Source organism: Culex pipiens, chromosome 2 (genome assembly GCF_016801865.2).
Source record: "Culex pipiens pallens isolate TS chromosome 2, TS_CPP_V2, whole genome shotgun sequence".
NCBI lineage: Eukaryota > Metazoa > Arthropoda > Insecta > Diptera > Culicidae > Culex > Culex pipiens.
In genome coordinates this window covers 107,437,664-107,452,975 of record NC_068938.1, presented here as the reverse complement: position 1 = coordinate 107,452,975, position 15,312 = coordinate 107,437,664, and the positions used below count along the sequence as shown (strand labels likewise).

Genomic DNA, 15,312 nt, shown 5'->3' with positions numbered 1-15,312 from the left:
TGTTCAGAAATTTACGACAGAAATTTTCGACTCAGTTTTTGTAATTCTCTGATCCGTTCTAAATTGCCGACGGTAAGACGCAAATAGCCTTTTAGTGCTGCTAAAATTTGAAACAAATATTTTTCACTACACGTCGTCAACGTGCCATCCAAGCAAATATGTTACGTAGTTAACAAAATTGCACGTCCTAAAAAGAAAATTCCAATATTCCTTTTATATCCCTACTTACAGTGTCCTTCCACGTGTGTCGTCGGAACTTGCCCCCTAAACTATACCCCCCCATACAATGCTTGACTAACTGACACATATACACTCGGTCCCATGCTAGGTTAGGGCTGCTTGGCATACATAAATGCTGGCGGCGGCGGCGGCCGGAACGGCAGCATAAATTGAATTAAATCTACTGTGGAGGAACGTGGCCGCTGCTGCCCAGGCTTTCGGGAAGTGTGAAACCACTCCACACGTGTCACGACTCTCGCTTCCGGGGCACGTGGCACACGCTACTGGAGAGTGTTGCCGCTGATTAATCTATTGTGCGAGGAAGCCTTGAAGGATTGGGGGTGGTTTTCTGCGAAAGTAAAAATGGTTACAGGTTGTTAGTTGGAGTATTTTCAATTTTTCGACAAAAAAAGGAGTTTCTATATCATTGCTGATTGGAAGGCACGCTGGCGGGTAAGTTCGCTATTGTTTTTAATCAATATTTTCATCAAATTTATCGTTATTCACGAGTGTATTGATTGCAACACAACCAAAAAAGCCTTCCCATATCATTGCTACTCGGAAGGCACGGTGACGGGTAGTTTTTTTTTTAATTTCTTCCCATGGCATCGCAACTTGGAAGGCATCGGGAACTAACTCATAGACGAATTCCATGCCTACAGTGGCGCCGGTATTGACTAAATCAAGAGATCTTAAGGGTTCACTTCTCGTCGATGTGCCAACCAAGCAAAGATGATATTGTTTGGTCATAATTCATTGATGAGTCAGGTTGCCAGAACTTCAACTATTTTACAACTGGAATGATAATTTTGAATATTTTTACCACTTTATTCAATTAGTAAGTAAAACACTTGAAGCAATCTCTTCAGCAATTTGAAATAAACGCATTCAATTTCCCAAAGATGCCTCAACAACTCCGTGTCATTTGCCAAGCATCTTCAAATTATAACTTGGAACATTGTTCGCGCAACTTGAAAGCCTCCGCCGTTCAGATATACTGGTGCCTCCTCAAAATGAGTACAAATTTTCCGCATAAACGGTTCTTTTGAGCTAAAGTTCTGTTCCGCATCTGTGTACGAGATGAAATTCATTCCGACAAAGTTGGACTGCAACCTCTTGGGATTCCACGCGCGGCCCTGGGTCACGCGGGAAAACTTTAATTAACAGTAATTCAATTAGCCGAAAGGCAGCTGCTTAAGACTGTATTATTATTTTCCGTCCTCGACACCATCGTCGGGCGCGCGCGAAAGGATCCTCTTCCCTCTGAGCGATGCTAATGATGATGATAGGATTAGGGGAAGCATCTTTCTTATGTGTCCCGGTTCGTCTTTATTTTTTTTGCGTGCCTCTCGTTTCCGGATACGCTTTTCATTATTTTCCAGCCGATGGGAAAAAAATGGTACGCGATGGTGACGACTTGGAAAAAAAAATGTACAGATTTTCAAATTTAGTTTTTTTATTATAAAATAAACAAAATGAAGTGAATATGAGAATAAAGAGATACAAATAAAAAGTGGAGAGATATAAGGAAATGTGAAAAAGGTGTCAAATTATGAAAAAGTTCATAAGAATTACAGGGAAAAAACAGAAGCTAAGAGATGTGATGCGAGAAGCAAGTAAAGACAAGCTAAGAAAAGTAAGGCAAAGTAAAAAAAAATAAAGAAAAGTAAGGAAAAGTAATAAAAAAATAAAGAAAAGTAAAGAAAAGTAAAGAAAAGTAAAGAAAAGTAAAGAAAAGTAAAGAAAAGTAAAGAAAAGTAAAGAAAAGTAAAGAAAAGTAAAGAAAAGTAAAGAAAAGTAAAGAAAAGTAAAGAAAAGTAAAGAAAAGTAAAGAAAAGTAAAGAAAAGTAAAGAAAAGTAAAGAAAAGTAAAGAAAAGTAAAGAAAAGTAAAGAAAAGTAAAGAAAAGTAAAGAAATGTAAAGAAAAGTAAAAAAAAAGAAAAGCAAAGAAAAGTAAAGAAAAGTAAAGCAAAGTAAAGAAAAGTTAAGAAAAGTACAGAAAAGTAAAGAAAAGTAAAGAAAAGTAAAGAAAAGTAAAGCAAAGTAAAGCAAAGAAAAGAAAAGTAAAGAAAAATAAAGAAAAGTAAAGAAAAGTAAAGAACAGTAAAGAAAAGTAAAGAAAAGAAAAGTAAAGAAAAGTAAAGAAAAGTAAAGAAAAGTAAAGAAAAGTAAAGAAAAGTAAAGAAAAGTAAAGAAAAGTAAAGAAAAGTAAAGAAAAGTAAAGAAAAGTAAAGAAAAGTAAAGAAAAGTAAAAAAAAGTAAAAAAAAGTAAAGAAAAGTAAAGAAACGTAAAGAAAAGTAAGGAAAAGTAAAGCAAAGAAAAATAAAGAAAAGCAAAGAAAAGTAAAGAAAAGCAAAGAAAAGTAAAGAAAAGTAAAGAAAAGTAAAGAAAAGTAAAGAAAAGTAAAGAAAAGTAAAGAAAAGTAAAGAAAAGTAAAGAAAAGTAAAGAAAAGTAAAGAAAAGTAAAGAAAAGTAAAGAAAAGTAAAGAAAAGTAAAGAAAAGTAAAGAAAAGTAAAGAAAAGTAAATAAAAGTAAAGAAAAGTAAAGAAAAGTAAAGAAATGTAAAGAAAAGTAAAAAAAAGAAAAGCAAAGAAAAGTAAAGAAAAGTAAAGCAAAGTAAAGAAAAGTAAAGCAAAGTACAGAAAAGTAAAGAAAAGTAAAGAAAAGTAAAGAAAAGTAAAGCAAAGTAAAGCAAAGAAAAGAAAAGTAAAGAAAAATAAAGAAAAGTAAAGAAAAGTAAAGAAAAGAAAAGTTAAGAAAAGAAAAGAAAAGTAAAGAATAGTAAAGAAAAGTAGAGAAAAGTAAAGAAAAGTAAAGAAAAGTAAAGAAAAGTACAGAAAAGTAAAGAAAAGTAAAGAAAAGTAAAGAAAAGTAAAGCAAAGTAAAGTAAAGAAAAGAAAAGTAAAGAAAAGTAAAGAAAAGTAAAGAAAAGTAAAGAAAAGTAAAGAAAAGTAAAGAAAAGTAAAGAAAAGTAAAGAAAAGTAAAGAAAAGTAAAGAAAAGTAAAGAAAAGTAAAGAAAAGTAAAGAAAAGTAAAGAAAAGTAAAGAAAAGTAAAGAAAAGTAAAGAAAAGTTAAGAAAAGTAAAAAAAAGTAAAAAAAAGTAAAGAAAAGTAAAGAAACGTAAAGAAAAGTAAGGAAAAGTAAAGCAAAGAAAAAAAAGAAAAGCAAAGAAAAGTAAAGAAAAGTAAAGCAAAGTAAAGAAAAGTAAAGAAAAGTACAGAAAAGTAAAGAAAAGTAAAGAAAAGTAAAGAAAAGTAAAGCAAAGTAAAGCAAAGAAAAGAAAAGTAAAGAAAAATAAAGAAAAGTAAAGAAAAGTAAAGAAAAGTAAAGAAAAGTAAAGAACAGTAAAGAAAAGTAAAGAAAAGAAAAGTAAAGAAAAGAAAAGTAAAGAAAAGTAAAGAAAAGTAAAGAAAAGTAAAGAAAAGTAAAGAAAAGTAAAGAAAAGTAAAGAAAAGTAAAGAAAAGTAAAGAAAAGTAAAGAAAAGTAAAGAAAAGTAAAGAAAAGTAAAGAAAAGTAAAGAAAAGTAAAAAAAGTAAAGAAAAGTAAAGAAAAGTAAAGAAAAGTAAAGAAAAGTTAAGAAAAGTAAAAAAAAGTAAAAAAAAAGTAAAGAAAAGTAAAGAAACGTAAAGAAAAGTAAGGAAAAGTAAAGCAAAGAAAAATAAAGAAAAGCAAAGAAAAGTAAAGAAAAGTAAAGAAAAGTAAAGAAAAGTAAAGAATAGTAAAGAAAAGTAATGAAAAGTAAAAAAAAGTAAAGAACAGTAAAGAAAAGTGATGAAAAGTAAAGAAAAGTAAAGAAAAGTAAAGAAAAGTAAAGAAGTGAAAACAAGTTCAGAAAATGCAGCCAAATAAACATAAGAGGAGACCATACAAGACAAGACAAGTGAAGGCATGTGAAGTCTAGTGAAGACAAATGGAGTCAATTTTAGTTTAATAAGCCCTGTGAAGTCAAATTAAGTCAAATAAAGACAAAAAAGACAAATTAAGCCACATGAAGACACATGAATTCAAATGATGACAAATAAATACATATGAAGATAAATGAAGACAATTTTTAAAATCAAATGAAGATAAATAAAGACAAATAAAGACTAATTTTGAAATATGCAGACAAATGACGACAAAAAAAGTTAAATTAAGACAAAATAAGACAAAAGAAGACGTCTTCTTGTTTTCTTTTGTCTTAATCTGCATTTGTATAAATTTTGTCTTCATTTGTCTAGGCCAAGACAAATAAATACAAATGAAGACAAATGAAGACAAATGAAGACAAATGAAGACAAATGAAAACAAATGAAGTCAAATGAAGACAAATGAAGTCAAATGAAGACAAATGAAGACAAATGAAGACAAATGAAGACAAATAAAAACCAATGAAGACAAATGAAGACAAATGAAGACAAATGAAGACAAATGAAGACAAATGAAGACAAATGAAGACAAATGAAGACAAATGAAGACAAATGAAGACAAATGAAGACAAATGAAGACAAATGAAGACAAATGAAGACAAATGAAGACAAATGAAGACAAATGAAGACAAATGAAGACAAATGAAGACAAATGAAGACAAATGAAGACAAATGAAGACAAATGAAGACAAATGAAGACAAATGAAGACAAACGAAGACAAATGAAGACAAATGAAGACAAATGAAGACAAATGAAGACAAATGAAGACAAACAAAGACAAACGAAAACAAATGAAGACAAGCAAATCCATGTAATGACAAAATAGACACGAAAGGAAAAAGTACAGACAAGTAAATAGAAGTAAACAGTAGTGAAGTCTATCGAAGTCAAGTGAAGTCGAGTAAAGTTTAGTGAAGTCATGTGAAGTGAAGTCATGTGAAGTTTAGTAAAGTCAAGTGAAGTTTAGTAAAGTCAAGTGAAGTCAAGTGAATTCAAGTGAATCAAAGAAAAACGTAATACAGTTGAAGACAAAAAATGAGAAACAACCTACAGCAGGCACCCTGTTCTTTTTTCTCACTGATGCCTTTTTTGCCACAGGAAGTGTGATATATTTTGAATCAATTTGATACTTTAAGAAATCTTCGTTAATGAGAAATAAGGCAGCGGCGAACCCAGCAGGAAACTCGAGTGTCTTTTATTTGGGATTGAGTTGTGTCGAAAGGGAGAAAGCGGCTTTCTGGTGTGAATAAAGAAGAGGAAGAAGTCTCGTACGGGGGTTTGCAAAAAAAGGGATATAACTTTTATTGCACCCTCAGACTTATTGGCTTCGTGTGGCTGAGTTTTCTCGGCTTTTCCTTGAGTGAATGAAAGGGAGGGAGGTGTAGATGGAGCCCGTTAGATAACGAGTGTTCAATAAATTTGATTTTGATCAAGTGGAACGACTTTTTTTGAGGAGTGGGAAGGGAAGCGGAAAATGTTTGGTGAAAAATGCCTCTTTGGAAGGATATTTCCGTGTGAAAGGGGTTCATTCATGCCGAAAAACCAGACCGAATTAAGGAAAGGGTAACAAATTTATCGAGCGGTAACGGAAGCTTTATTACCGATCGGCTGCGGCCTTTTGTGATAAAAAGGACTCTGAGGCGGTCACTTTATGTCTATTTATGTTGAACTTTTGTGACTTTAAAAATCGGTTATTCTGTAATTTATTTTGTCATCACCGGCAATTTTGTTGAAGCCCCAAAAAACAACTTCTAAAATAGCTTTTCATTACTTTTCCTTGCCTGGAAGGTCATTCGAAAGTTCATTTTAATATCTCGAAGAAAGTTTCCTCACACATGTATTTCTACGGAAATGCCAACGGCATTCTGTTGCCAAATGAAAATTGTTGCTCGAAGAAAATGCTTACTCATTGGAGGTAGGGAAATGACTCAGGATTGAATATTTTTTGTATCCTTTAAAATTTGAGAAAGTTCTAAAGAAAGTTCTCCTTTCATACTGCTCATCCTGAGGTGAGTTGGTTAAGACATTCCGATATCCAAAGTTTGTGATACTGCCCAAAGAAAAATTTAGTCATTACTCTAAGAAAAACGATAAAAAGGACCGTTCTTGGTAATCAATCAGCGTGCAAAATGCAGCATCATTCAATTACTCCACTTGGAGATTGTTTAAATCGAAATCGGCTTCATCACGAGAGGTTTAAGGAAAAAACATCAGCTCAACCCATTTCTCCGATAAGGTCCCAAGATGATACCGAGATTATTCGGCCTGGTCTAGTCGTGGAAGAAGGAAGCACTTTCTTGTGTTCAGACCATCGCAGACTTTTTCAATCGGATATAGATTCCGAGGGTGGTGCGTCTTTGTTTCGAAAAAGCTTCGACACAAAACACAGATTCTTAAACACACTGACAGACTGGCTGACTGACTGGTTCTGCTACTGCTCGGAGGAGCTTCCATTTCATTTAAATTGAAGTTTATCTTCACTTCACTCGACTTTTTTCACAGCTTTTGGGTTTTGCTTTTCGCAATAAGGTGGTTCCAGCTTGAATGGCAAAACTATACAATAACTACAGAATAAAAAAAATATTAGGAGCACAAATAAGAAGAGTAGAGTAGGGTAGAGTAGAGTAGAGTAGAGTAGAGTAGAGTAGAGTAGAGTAGAGTAGAGTAGAGTAGAGTAGAGTAGAGTAGAGTAGAGTAGAGTAGAGTAGAGTAGAGTAGAGTAGAGTAGAGTAGAGTAGAGTAGAGTAGAGTAGAGTAGAGTAGAGTAGAGTAGAGTAGAGTAGAGTAGAGTAGAGTAGAGTAGAGTAGAGTAGAGTAGAGTAGAGTAGAGTAGAGTAGAGTAGAGTAGAGTAGAGTAGAGTAGAGTAGAGTAGAGTAGAGTAGAGTAGAGTAGAGTAGAGTAGAGTAGAGTAGAGTAGAGTAGAGTAGATATTCGTCATTTCCTCTGGGTTTTCCCAATGTCAGCAAAGTGTTTGGCTTTTCCCGAAAGAAAATCGCTTTGTTTCAAAAGTAAAGCCAACGCGTTGAGATGGAGAAGCAATACAACTGTACCTCAACTGAGTCTGCAATAAAAAAAACCCAACCTCTCTGAACATAAACACACCAACCAACCAACAAACTGACTGACTGACTGGATGACTGAATTCAGGACGAGGGATTCGCAAGAAACTGAGACCCTTGCCCTGTATCCCTCTCGGCACTCGTTGTCGTCGTCGTCGTGATGGGATCGTTTAAGCCGTAATGATAAAGCAGAAAACTATCTTCTGTGAGCGCTTCGTAGGAAGGAAAATAAAACGAAAGCGATGCTGGCTGGGATTCACTTTGTTTTCAATTTTACTTTCGAAGGCATCGAAGGGGGAAATGCGATATAGTAAGACGCTCTCCTTTTCCTTCTCTGCTTGGTCGATCAATAATGGATGGGCTTAGATGGTTTCTTGAAGGTTCTACATTTTTCAAGCTATAGGTTGTCTTTTGGTGGACTGGTCAGAGACATTGATGAAACACTCTCGATTCTTTTTGGCGGAGTGTGTAAGCTTTTTCAATTGATAAATGATTAACTCGAAATTTGTAATTGAAGTTTGATTTTTGTTTTTCAAATGGAAACTTAATCAATCTTTCCAATATATTGTTTTCAATAAGGCTGGTACAAATATGTTCAAAAGTGTTTGTGAGCCCCCCTCCCTTTAAAATTGAGGACAGGAAAAATTTCTCAAAAATTTCAAAATTTCAATGGAATCAATTTCAAATGCATTCCTTTGCGTTTAGAATCATTTTTTAGTATGCTCATTCAAAAATCAATGGAATTTTTGGATATGTTCGATGTACAGTACCGTAAAAAGTTATTTTTCGCTTAAAATTATGTTTGCTTTGAATCATTAATTTTCTGAAAACTAATGATTGAAAAACAACTTAACCAGTTTAAAATGCATTTTGAAACAGCTTATTTCATTCAAATGTGAAGAGCACGGCTTGGTATTTCATTTTTATACATTTTTTTGCAGGCATAAATGCCATCTTTTTAGCTAAGGCTCGAGTTTGTTAAAATTAAATTTGGCAGCGCTGCCAATTTTTCAAAAATATCATAATTTTAGAATATCATGGAATAAAAATTGAAAATACTGTAAAAAAATATTTTTTAATATTTGACTTTTCACACATAAATTTGGGTTTCACAAAATAACTATTTTTCAAAAATTTTATTTTTGGATGGGTTTTAGATGTCAAAAAATGCCATCTTTTTAACTATGACACAAGTTGGTGAAAATACTGCCTGTTTTAAAAAAATGAGAGCAAATGTTAGGGTTGATTCGAAAATTTTGAAAATATTTTTCGTCGAGAGCTCGAAAAATTTTACATTACATTCATGTTTTGACTTGCAATTTGAATACTTATCGTTATTTAAGGGAGCGTTTTTTCAATACGTAACGCAGTTGGGGGGCGGGTCGAAGGCCGTGTATAAAATTTGTATAAAAATTTTGCTACGAGGAGGGTGGGGGAAAATTTCCGCGTTACGTAATCAAAGACCGCTCCCTAAAATGTCAACGCTTTTTCAGTGATGTAGAGAGAAAACTTCGATTTTTAGTGTGATTTTCTGTCAGAGGCTGTATTTCAGCAACCATTGACTCAATCTTCAATATCTTTGAAGTATTTTTTTTTTGAAATTTTTGTTTTAAAAAAAAAAAGATATATTCTGAGAAGGTTAGGCGTGGTCGTAACTTTTACAGGTTATAAAAGTCAAAACTCAAATATTAATAAATAGAACTCGAAAACGGTGCACGATATTAAAATTTATTAGAAGTAATTTTTGATTAAAAATTTGATTTAACATCTAAATATAAAGTGATAATATTTTGTTCAATCTATTTCATGTTTTTCAACAATAAAGTTAATGATTGTCGAGATTAAAAAAAGCATTTTTTTAATTTAAAAAGCAATCAAATATTCAAATTTGGCTTAAAAGGGGTCGTAGTAGAGCAGTTCTCTAGGATTTCGGTCATTCGATTTTTTTTGTATTTTTTAATCCGACTGAAACTTTTTTGGTGCCTTCGGTATGCCCAAAGAAGCCATTTTGCATCATTAGTTTGTCCATATAATTTTCCATACAAATTCGGCAGCTGTCCATACAAAAATGATGTATGAAAATTCAAAAATCTGTATCTTTTGAAGGAATTTTTTGATCGATTTGGTGTCTTCGGCAAAGTTGTAGGTATGGATACGGACTACACTGGAAAAAAATAATACACGGTAAAAAAAAATTGGTGATTTTTTTATTTAACTTTTTATCACTAAAACTTGATTTACAAAAAAACACTATTTTTAATTTTTTTTATTTTTTGATATGTTTTAGAAGGCATAAAATGCCAACTTTTCAGAAATTTCCAGGTTGTGCAAAAAATCACTGACCGAGTTATGAATTTTTTAATCAATACTGATTTTTTCAAAAAATCGAAATTTTGGTCGTAAAAATTTTTCAACTTCATTTTTCGATGTAAAATCAAATTTGCAATCAAAAAGTACTTTACTGAAATTTTGATAAAGTGCACCGTTTTCAAGTTATAGCCATATTTAAGTGACTTTTTTGAAAATAGTCGCAGTTTTTCATTTTTTTAAATTAGTGCACATGTTTGCCCAGTTTTGAAAACAATATTTTTGAAAAGCTGAGAAAATTCTCTATATTTTGCTTATTTGGACTTTGTTGATACGACCTTTAGTTGCTGAGATATTGCAATGCAAAGGTTTAAAAACAGGTAAATTGATGTTTTCTAAGTTTCACCCAAACAACCCACCATTTTCTATCGTCAATATCTCAGCAACTAATGGTCCGATTTTCAATGTTAATATATGAAACATTTGTGAAATTTTCCGATCTCTTCGAAAAAAATATTTTTGGAATTTTCAAATCAAGACTAACATTTCACAAAGGCCAAACATTCAATATTACGCCCTTTTAAAATGTTTGTCTTGATTTGAAAATTCCAAAAATATTTTTTTCGAAAAGATCGGAAAATTTCACAATTGTTTCATATATTAACATTGAAAATCGGACCATTAGTTGCTGAGATATTGACGATAGAAAATGGTGGGTTGTTTGGGTGAAACTTAGAAAACATCAATTTTCCTGTTTTTAAACCTTTGCATTGCAATATCTCAGCAACTAAAGGTCGTATCAACATAGTCCGAATAAGCAAAATATAGAGAATTTTCTCAGCTTTTCAAAAATATTTTTTTCAAAACTGGGCAAACATGTGCACTAATTGAAAAAAATGAAAAACTGCGACTATTTTCAAAAAAGTCACTTAAATATGGCTATAACTTGAAAACGGTGCACTTTATCAAAATTTTAGTAAAGTACTTTTTGATTGCAAATTTGATTTTACATCGAAAAATGAAGTTGAAAAATTTTTACGACCAAAATTTCGATTTTTTGAAAAAATCAGTATTGATTAAAAAATTCATAACTCGGTCAGTGATTTTTTGCACAACCTGGAAATTTCTGAAAAGTTGGCATTTTATGTCTTCTAAAACATATCAAAAAATAAAAAAAATTAAAAATAGTGTTTTTTTGTAAATCAAGTTTTAGTGATAAAAAGTTAAATATAAAAATCACCAAATTTTTTTTTACCGTGTATTATTTTTTCCAGTGTAGTCCGTATCCATACCTACAACTTTGCCGAAGACACCAAATCGATCAAAAAATTCCTTTAAAAGATACAGATTTTTGAATTTTCATACATCATTTTTGTATGGACAGCTGCCGAATTTGTATGGAAAATTATATGGACAAACTAATGATGCAAAATGGCTTCTTTGGGCATACCAAAGGCACCAAAAAAGTTTCAGCCGGATTAAAAAATACAAAAATTAAAATTGAAGAAAAAAGACCGATTTCGTAGAGAATTGCTCAGTACTCGAATTTGATGTTAAAAGCAAGAATATATAAAAAAACACGATTTTTTTTTAAATGATTTGATTGTCCGAAGTCCTATACAAATCTTCGGATAATCGAAACTTGGGATAATCGAGTCAGGACTGTATGCCCAAAAATCACATTTTTGAAAAAAATGTTTTGCGCAATTAAATTTTTCGAGTGGATAGTCGAATTAACAAAATGGTGAATCTTTGATATCTTGCATCATAGAAAAATTACACAGAAAAAAAAGTTGAATTTTGGAATGTTGAAAATTTGGTAGGTTGAATATTACCTCTTTTTTTTGAGTAATATTACATAAAAAATGTGTGATAATGTGAACTTGATGAATATTCATCAAAAACTGATGAAAATTCATCATTTTCTGGGGTAAAATTCATCATTCTTTTAGCCACAAAATCTGTCACCATTTCCTGATGAATATTACCATCATTTTTTGCTGAGTGGATAATTGATTTTTTTTTCAGTTTTGAATGATGCAAATTTAGTGTTTTGGGGAACTAGGGCGTAACAAAATTGTATTTCTTGCTGTTGCTTCTCCATCAAAATATAAATGGAAAATTTAAGCCGATCTTTTTTACGATATTTGTTGTTGTTGTTGAAGCAATGTTATATCGTTTTTTAGAAGTTCATCATCAAATACTGTCCTGTTTGTTACATGTCATTTAGTATTACCCAAACCTGTTGCCATATCAATTTGCATCCCCACTGATCATCATCAATCTGTAATAAGAGCAACTGAGTCTCCCAAGGGCTTCTAATTGAATCCGTTCCTCATGGTACAGCAATTAAATATACGAGAGCTCCGGTGATCGGCCTAATTGAATTGAGACCTGTATCGGAAGAAGAAGAAACCTTACGCCACTGCACACTGCATGTAAGCTGTTAGTTTGAAAGTGATGGCCATAAATTCCAGCTGTTGAATATTCATCGGATTATAATTGAAGTGATGAAACCAAGCCGGGGTCCCTCTGGTTAATGTGCACAGCCTCATATCAGTGAAGTGTCTAGTGGGAAAATTTTAATTTGATTATCTCTGCTGCTGTGCTCCGCATGTGTGTGCCTAGTTGGACTGATTTATGCAAATCGGAGCACCACTTTAAGACGTGGCTTTAACTTTAAGCGTATTAGAGTATTCCCTTCACTCCGATTAGAGTCTAGTCTTTATGTGGTATTAAATGCGTATGAATCCTTGCTCCCTCTCTCATCCTGGATCCTCCAGCAGTTCTTTCAAGCTAAGCCAGTCAGCAGTTGGCCGGAAATGCCTCGGTCGGATCCCGGAGTCTGGCATTGTGCTTTACAATAATACAATTTTATTCATGCGCTCTTTTCATGCAAGGGGGGCTTCTTCGGCGACACCTATTCTTCATGTGCGAGTCACACAGCAAAAAATCGGATGGTAAAATCGCATGCAAAAGCATGCACATCACCTTGGTCAAAATAAACACTTAAATTTACATTCCTGCGTGTACCCCAAAAAACGTGTAATATTACACAGACCACTATTTTTCCTCCTGGATAGGTATCGAGTGGGTTACTTCAGAAGTAAATTTCAAATAATTAAACCCGGTTGTTCGATAAAGTATTTTATTGCATTATTTAACTAGAATACTACTAATCTTTAGTTACTTAGTCGTTAAATTATCGTTTTGTAAGTGCTTTCGAGGATCGTTTTGAGCACGAAGACGGTAGGATCGACACGAGACGGCCAACATGGACGATGTTTGTCCTTGGTCGTCTTTCGTTTTCAAGATCGGGACATTCGCACAGGAGTTGTACGATTCGCACTTAGTTTGTTCTAGTCCGAGATGAATGCCTTGTTAAAGGATTTCCGAAGCGCGTTTAGGTCATTCATGCTGTCATCGTCTTCGACTCCGGAGGGTGTTCCTCCCGATGTTTCATAACTTCCTGGTGGGAGGGGAGAATTAAGAACGTTAGAAGCAAAATCCTTCCCGTCACATATTTTTTCGAATGCTTACCAGACGATTTTCCACCATGGTGTTGGTGATCACGTTGATGTTCTCCAGTCCTCCGGAGTTAAAGCTGGAGCTGCTGTTGATAGTGTCGATCTAGATTCTTCGGAATCACTTTAGCATGAATGATGTCCCGGTTTTCATCGGTGTGTTCCGAGATGACCGACATCGATTGCAGCGATGCCGTAGCAATGTACTTGATCGAGGGAAAATCCAGCCTGCTCGGATCACAAATCGCGTCCACGCAGTTCTTGAACATCGGTTAGATCGCCATTGTGCAACAGCAGAACTCTGTCCGAGCCCTTTCCGGCGCAGATCTGCGACACGTGAACCAACGGTGCTGGCCTGCTCCTGTCTGCCAGTATTCAAACTAAGCAAGCAATCGTGCAGCTTGCTTGAAGGTCTTCTGATTGCTTGAACGTTCCTCACTAGGCAGATGTGGATTCAGCACTTTTCGACGCGGAATCTGCTGGAAACAATCCGGCACGCGCGACGTCCATGTCAACCTGTTCACTTCTAGATAGTCTTTCCGCAGCTGCTGACAGTCGTGTCAAACTTTGATCTTTTCCTCAAACTTGTCCTTGCTATCATCAACACCGCCAGTGCCATCTCCACCCGGTTCCAACGGCGGGAGCACGCGAGGTCATCCGTGTGTGCTATTTGTGTGAAATTCTGGCATTTCCGGTGACGCTGCAGATGCTCGAGGTCGAAGGTGGTGGTGGCCGTTTTTCCTGCCGCCAAAGTTTTGCTCAATGCTACTGCTGCCACTTCCCGAATCGGAATTGGAAACGCCTTCACTTTTTTTACTTCCGCCGTGCAAAATGCCGCCGGTTCAACTTGAGATGGAGTTGGACGTCCACCCGAGACAAAGTCCAGCTGCTGCAACAGGTTCAACACCTGCGGAGGTGTTTCGGAACGTTCGGAACCGATGCTGCTGAAAACGGAGCAGTTGTCGTGTGTGCGCGAAAACGAAAACTGACTGATTTTGACATTTGGCAAACAAACAACACTCTAAAGGAATAAGCTGTTAATATTACACAAATTGGGTGTAAATGGTGTTAGGAAAAATAGCGTAGGGGAGTACTGCAAAAGCTATGTAATATCACATATATTTTTTTACATGCCCCTTCATTACATGCAGGCGTTTTACTACTTTTTTTGCTGTGCATATTCTTCAAATCCGGGGAACTTTCTGTTGGGATTTGTAAGAGATCTTCCCAGAACGACGACCGTGACCCGGTCTTGGCTTAGAGATGCAAACATATATGTTCTAGATTTTTCTGAATTTCTACATAAACAGAATCTTGAACATCCCTACCGTTAAGAGTTTGTTCATTCATCGTTGACGCCAGCTTCTATCCATTTCACTGTTCGTTTCCGGGTTTTCCACCGCTTTCCATTGTACTCTTGCCTCACCTCACTCTAGCAAAAGTCAACCATCCATCAGGACAAAATCCGACGACAGACAGGCTCTCGCAGGATTTCGAGACCCCGCTCGTTTCCTGGCGGTGCCATGGGAAGTCAAAGCTGCGGCTTTCTTTCCCCACAGGACTGTGTTACTGCTGCTGCTGCACCCAATTTCAAGTATGCAATTCTAGGGGCCGGCTTCCACTTAAAGACCGAATCAAAACGAGTTGTTCTACAATCCTATCCCCTCACCGCCATTGATTGTTCAAGGAGAAGGGGGTAAGGGTACCGGATTCGGAATACCTCTGCCATATTACCATGTCTGCTGTCAGTCAGGAGGAGGACTGATTTTCACCAAAGACGATAGGGAGCTTTGTTCACACGTGCCGTGGCACGTTTTGTCTGCTGCCGTTGAGATTTTCCGGTTGGGGCAAGCTTAACAGTGCTGGCTGGAAGTTTTGTGACAATTATTTGGTATAATTTGGAAGTGCTTCCAGTTTGCCAAAATGTTGTTTTTCTTTTATATAATGTGGATGAAGATGTGATATCTAACTACATGGTTGACCAGATCTTCATTGTTTTTATGCAATCATTTTTATTATCCAGAAAATTTGGATTGCTCGATATGAGACATAGCCAGATCCTAGGCCAGTGCCGTATCTTGGGACCACGGCATCCTTGGCAAAAAAATCAATTTGGCGCCCCTCCCACATTTATCAGCATTTTGATTAATGGATGTAAATTTTCAACGATTGCCCCAAAAGTATTTATTTAGTCATTGCTATTTACCAAACATGCTGGTTAATTTAGCAGAAACATATATATATTAGGGTGCCCAGAAAAAATGACCCCCAGCTCCACAAGCCGAAAAC

The 15,312-nt window shown here is 34.8% G+C and overlaps 1 long non-coding RNA gene across 1 annotated transcript; it reads right to left on the bottom strand.

Annotated features, from left to right (window-relative positions):
* Window positions 1–12,630: 12,630 nt before the first annotated feature.
* On the bottom strand, window positions 12,631–14,193 carry LOC128093093 (uncharacterized). The gene is made up of 2 exons (XR_008212231.1): window positions 13,040–14,193; window positions 12,631–12,968 (listed from the first exon to the last, which is right to left on the bottom strand). It is a non-coding gene; the product is annotated as an uncharacterized LOC128093093 (long non-coding RNA).
* Between the last annotated feature and the right edge of the window lie 1,119 nt (window positions 14,194–15,312).